General features: G+C 41.6%; 1 pseudogene; it reads left to right on the top strand.

Moving 5' to 3' along the window:
• The first annotated feature begins 4983 nt into the window (after positions 1 to 4983).
• On the top strand, positions 4984 to 6213 carry LOC119530652 (annotated as a pseudogene).
• The last annotated feature ends 422 nt before the right edge of the window (positions 6214 to 6635 follow it).

The raw sequence follows: 6635 nt of genomic DNA, 5'->3' as shown, positions 1-6635 counted from the left end.
ACTATTTGTGCAATTGTTTCTCTCCCAGGAGTAAACTTCCTTTCTTCTGTTCCTTCTTTCATAATGTTGATATGTTCTGTTTTTTTTTTAATGCTTTTTTTTAATTTTTATTGAGATTGTTCATATACCATACAATTATCCAAAGATCCAAAGTGTACAGTCAATTGCTCCCAGTACCCTCATATGGCTGTGCATCCATCACCACACTTAATTTTTGTTCAATTGTTAGAACATTTTCATTACTCCAGACAAGAAACAGAGTGAAAGAAGAAAAAAAAAAAACAAGAAAGAAAGAAAAAAAGAAAAAGAAACTCAAATCCTCCCATATCCCTAACCAGCCTCCTCCATTGTTGACTCATAGTGTTGGTATAGTACATTTGTTACTATTTATGAAAGAACATTGAATTACTACTAACTGTAGTATATAGTTTGCAATAGGCATTTATTTTTTCCCCTATATGCCTCTGTATTATTAACTTCTAGTTGTATTGTCATACATTTGTTCTGGTTCATGGAAGAGTTGTCTAATATTTGTACAGTTAATCATGGACATTGCCCACCAGAGGATTCAGTTTTATACATTCCCATCTTTTGACCTCCAACTTTCCTTCTGGTGACATATATGACTCTGGCTTCCCCTTTCCACCTCATCACAAGCCATTCAGCACTGTTAGTTATTTTCACATCTTGCTACTGACACCTCTGTTCATTTCCAAACATTTAAGTTCATCCTAGTTGAACATTCTGCTCATACTAAGCAACCACTCCCCATTCTTTAGCCTCATTCTATATCTTGATACCTTATATTTCATGTCTATGAGTTTACATATTATAATTAGTTCCTATCAGTGAGACCCTGAAGTATTTGTCCTTATGTGTCTGGCTTATTTCACTCAGTATATTGCTGTCAAGGTTTCATCATCAACCCATTTTTTTTTAGATGGTTTTGTTCACATGCCATACATTCCACCTAAGTAAACAATCGATGGTCCCTTGTATAGTGACATATTTATGTGTTCACCACCCTCACCACTATCTATATAAGGGCATCTACATTTCTTCCACATGGCAGGAGGGAGAGTCAAAGAAGGTAGAGAGGCAAAAGAAAAAGAAAAAGAAAGAGGAAGAAAAAAATGACAGCTAGGAAGCAGCAAAAGGAAATATAATCTTAAAGTAGAATAAAGAGTCAGATAACACCACCAATGTCAGCTGTCTCACACCCCTCCCTTATACCCCCTCTTATCTGCATTTACCTTGGTATATTGCCTTTGTTATATTAAAGGAAACATAATACAATGATTCTGTTAATTACAGTCTCTAGTTTATGTTGACTGCATCCCTCCCCCAATGCCTCCCCATTTTTAACACCTTGCAAGGTTGACATTTGCTTGTTCTCCCTCATGAAAGAACATATTTGTATATTTTATCACAATTGTTGGACACTCTAGATTTCACTGAGTTGCACAGTTCCAGTCTTTATTGTTCCTCCTTTCTTCTGGTGTCTCACATGCTCCCAACCTTCCTCTCTCAACCATATTCACAGTTATCTTTGTTCCATGTACAAACCTTTCTGTGCTACCATCTCCCAAAATTGTGCTCCAAACCTCTCACTCCTGTCTTCTCTATCACTCTGTAGTGCTTCCTTTAGTACTTCCTGTAGGGTGCGTGTCTTGTTCACAAGGTCTCTCATTGTTCTGTTTGTTGGAAAATATTTTGAGCTCTCCCTCATATTTGAAGGACAGTTTTGCTGGATATAGGATTCTTGGTTGGTGGTTTTTCTCTTTCAGTATCTTAAATACATCACACCACTTCCTTCTTGCCTCCATGGTTTCTGCTGAGAGATCTGCACAAAGTCTTATTAAGCTTCCTTTGTATGTGATGGATCCATTTTCTCTTGCTGCTTCCGGTATTCTCTCTCTGTCTTTGACATTAGATAATCTGATTATTAAGTGTCTTGGCATAGGACTATTCAGATCTGTTCTGTTTGGGGTGTACAGCATACTTCTTGGATCTGTAATTTTATGTCTTTCATAAGAAATGGGAAATTTTCATTGATTATTTCCTCTATTATTGCTTCTGCCCCTTTTCCCTTCTCTTCTCCTTCTGGAACACCAATGATATGTACATTCTTGTATTTCATTTCATCCTTAAGTTCCCAAAACTGTTGCTCATATTTTTTGCCATATCTTCTCTAAAATTTTTGAATTGATTTAGCATTGGTTGTTTAAATTCCCATATCTCAGTTGAAGTGTAAGTTTGTTCCTTTGACTGGGCCATAACTTCGTTTTTCCTGGTGTAGGTTGTAGTTTTCTGTTGTCTAGGCATCTGACCTCCTAGGCCACCTGTGCTGGTTTGAATGTATTATATCCCCCAAACACCATTATCTTTGATGTAATCTTGTGTGGGCAGATGTCATCAGTGTTGATTAGATTGTAATTCTTTGAGTGTTTCTTTGGAATGCGCCCCACCCAACTGTGGGTGATGACTCTGATTGGATAATTTCCATGGAGGTGTTGTTCCGCCCATTCAGGTGGGTCTAAGTTGAGTCAGTGGAGCCATATAAATGAGCTGACAGACAGAGGGAACTCAGTGCAACTGAGAGTATTGTTTTGAAGAGGAGCTACAGCCAAGGGGGACACTTGGAAGAAAGCACAGGAGTTGCAGATGAGAGATAGTTTGAAGACGGCCGTTGAAAGCAGACTCTTGCTCCGGAGAAGCTGAGAGAGGACAAATATCCCAAGTGCAACTACAAGTGACATTTTTTATGAACTGCAGCCTAGAGAGGAACATCCTGGGAGAAAGCCATTTTGAAACCAGAACTTTGGAGCAGACGCCAGCCACGTGCCTTCGCAGCTAACAGAGGTTTTCTGGGCACCATTAGCCATCCTCCACTGAAGGTACCTGATTGCTGATGTGTTACCTTGCACACTTTATAGCCTTAAGACTGTAACTGTGTAACCAAATAAACCCCCTTTTATAAAAGCCAATCCATCTCTGGTGTTTTGCATTCTGGCAGCACTAGTAAACTAGAACACCACCCTAATCAGGTTTTCCCAGAGGAGAACAGGCTCAGGTCACAGAAGGGGGAACTATTCAGTGTCTGGTTTCCCTGAGAGTTTTTCTTAGAGGATTGACACACCCTGTGTTTTTCTGACCAGCAGGTGCACCTGTCAGCCTGTCATGGGCTGGTATAAGGGGGTGTGGCCCACAGCTCTCCTCCCCCAGGCTTTGGGTTCTGGTTCTGGTAAGGCAGGCAGTAGAGCGGGGCCCCTTCTCATTTCTCTTGGGGAGCTATGCCCCCTCCAGAGAGGTTATTTGTATATAAATAGATTCTTTGTTTCTCTGACTGCTGGTCAGAGTGCTGTGATTTTAAAATGGCTGAGGCTTTCTCTACTGTGAAGAGCTGTGAGCTGAAAACATCTGAGGCTTTCTCCACTGAGCTGCCCAGGTTGACAGAGAGAGAAAGGGACAGAAAGCTCCCAGATTCACCTTTCAGCTAGAGATAGCACCCAATCCTCTGGGCTCCCTGCCCTGAGACAGATATGTCCCCTGACCCTCCCAAGGTCAGTTGTCACCAAAAGCTTCTGTCTGCTTGTTGGGGATTCTCTGTCTGTATTGAGCAGTTAACATTAAAACCCCAGTTGGAGCTGGGCTGAGGCACACTTGCTTGTTTGGAGAGTGCTGCTCTCTAGCACTGCGAGGTTTCCGTGAGGGAGGGGCTCTTGGCTCTCGGCTCTCAGCACGGGTCTGCAGTTTTTACTTACAGATTTTATGCTGCGATCTCAGGCATTCCTCCCAATTCAGGTTGGTGGATGATAAGTGGACAGTCACGTTTGTCACCCTGCAGTTATTCCAGGTTATTTACTAGTTTTTTAGTCATTTATGAATTGTTCCAGGGAGACTAACTGTCTTCCACTCCTCTCTATGCCACCATCTTAGCTCCTCTCTGTTTTTTTTTGAATTGACTATATAGTTTTTTAACACTCCTCTCTTTGTCTCTAACTGCTTTCCCTTGAGAGCAAATAATGGGAGGAGGATCATCCCAGAGCGAACTTTCCCAAATTAGTATTTCCCAGTCAAAACAGGGCAGGTGCCCATGAAAGGGGTATAGATCGGTTTAAAAGTTCCCTGGGGAGGAGATCAAGAAGTACACCATACATTACTTTGATGGCTCCCGAAATCTGTTCTTTCTTGGCCTGCCCAGCAGAAAGTGCCCTTCAGGAAACTGTTCCCTGCAGTGCCAAGGAGGTCCTGTCCCTTTAAGTCTCCTCTTGGGGACAGGGTTGAAACAGAGGCTGCAACCACTTTTGTCCAAGATGGGTTGATACTGGACCTCAGACCCAGGACCCAGAGATCTGAATTAGCTAATCAAAAGCTGTGATCAGTGTCCACCTGTGCTCCCCGACTCTTCCTGGGGATGAGCTGCATTTCAGCAAACTGTTCCCTGCAGCCCTAAGAAGGCACTGTGACTTTAAGTATCCCCTGCTTCCCCCCTGTAGGGGACAGGGTTAAAACAGCAGCCTGTGTCTGGGGTGGGTTGAAACAGTAGCTTCCCTCAGAGCCAGAACCCAGAGATCCAAGTTTACTATTCAAAAGCCATGATCAGTGCTTAGTCATGCCCCCTCCCAGCCCGTTCTTGGGGAAGATGACTTTTAAGTCCCTTTCTGACAGGAGCAGCTAGCTAGGAGCTAGATCTCGAGGCACCCCACCACTAGAGTGTGTTTTGGGCACCAGCTGCCACAGCACAGAGGATGCTAAGCACAGTCTTCACCACGGTTTATTGGTCTCTTCTTCCCGCTCTTCCCTGGATGCTGTGCAGTGCTTTTCTGGCCTCTGGAGCCCCAAAACAGCTGTTTCCAACAGTTTCTGGCTGTTTACTAGATGCCCCGGAGGAAGGACTGAGTCCTGCAGCTCCCTACTCCACCGTCTTTCCTGGAGGTCCTGTGAATGAGATTTTTACATATAAAGGATTTTATACCATACATGGAATACAGTAAGTGCTAAATAAATGTTGACTTTTCTTTTTTTATAATTTCCTATGAATGGGATTTCCCACATTTTGGCCAATATTTACTTATAAACTCCACTAAGTAATTTAGAAAATATTTTTCTTCATCCTTTTTAGTATCTTATCTTAAAAATAAGCAGATTTAGGAAGTTTCCTGCTGTCCTCAGTGGTGCAGGTAAAACCAGTCTCTGTGGGTTTCCAGACTGCAGAGGAACTCCTGGAGATGAAACCCTCTGAACTCAGCAAAGAAGTTGGGATATCTAAAGAGGAAACCTTAGAAACTCTAAAGATTATATGAGGAGAGTGTCTCTTAAACATACCAAGACATGCTGGTACATATGAGTCAGGCAAGAAGTGTACAGCACTGTAACTTCCTGAGCAGGAGCATACCCAGGGCTTCATAATTACCTTCTGTTCAGCACTAGATAATATTCTTGGGGATGGAGTACCCTTAACCAAAACACCAGAAATCTGTGGTGCACCTGGTGTTGGAAGAACACAATTATGTATGCAATTGGTAGTAGATGTACAGATACCAGAATGTTTTGGAGGAGTGGCAGGTGAAGTCATTTTTATTGAAATGGAGGGAAGTTTTGTGGTTGAAAGAGTGGTAGACCTTGCTACTGTCTGCATTCAACACCTTCATCTTATAGCAGGAACACATGGGAGAGGAGCACCAAAAGTCTTTGGAAGACTTTACTCTCAAAAATTTTCTATCCCATATTTATTACTTTTGTTGTCATGATTACACAGAACTTTGGGCACTAGTTTATCTTCCTCCAGACTTCTTTTCAGAACACTCAAAGGTTCGATTAGTGGATGGTATTGCTTTTCCTTTTCATCATGACCTAGAGGACTTATCACTTGGTGCTTGGTTACTAAATGGCCTAGCCCAGCAAATGATCAGTCTTGCAAATAACCACAGATTAGCTGTAATTTTTACCAACCAGATGACAACAAAGTTTGATGGAACTCAGGTCTCACTGTTTCCTGCTTTAGGGGAGAGTTGGGGACATGCTGCTACAACATGGTTAATCTTTCACTGGGACTGAAAGCAGAGGTTGGCAACATTGTATAAATCACCAAGCCGGAAGGAAGCTAAGGTATTGTTTCACATCACATCTCAGGGACTTAGAGATGCTGTTCTTGCTACTGCATGTTCATTGCCAGTAGAAGCTTCCTTGAGTTCCCAAAAACAGTCATGAAAATCAAAAGAAGAACAGTAATCCAAAGACTAATTTCAAAATGTGCAAATGTATTGATGCTTTGGGATCGAGTGTGTATAACTCGTTACTTTAAAATATAAACACATACTATGGTATGAATGAAATCAGAAATACCCTGTGGTGAATGGGAAAAATAATTAAGGAATATGATTCTTTGAAAAAGTTCTTTTAAAGCACCGTTCTACAATTATATTTTGCTCTGTTTTCATTTTCTGTAACCTTCAGTAGCGATAAGTATTGTGCTTCACAAATATGGAAAGCTGATCTCATGTGCCAATCTGAATTTATCATTCAGAGTGTCCCCTCCCTTTCTTTGACAATTGCCTAGAAAATCTTTGGTTCTCTGTTTTAAATGTAACTTTGATAACTCTTAAAAATGCAGCTTTTAAGGAAGGAAGGAA

This window comes from Choloepus didactylus, chromosome 3, assembly GCF_015220235.1.
Source record: "Choloepus didactylus isolate mChoDid1 chromosome 3, mChoDid1.pri, whole genome shotgun sequence".
In the NCBI taxonomy this organism is placed as follows: Eukaryota; Metazoa; Chordata; class Mammalia; order Pilosa; family Megalonychidae; genus Choloepus; species Choloepus didactylus.
Note: the sequence above shows the minus strand (reverse complement) of the source record. Positions and strands in the feature narration are given on the sequence as shown.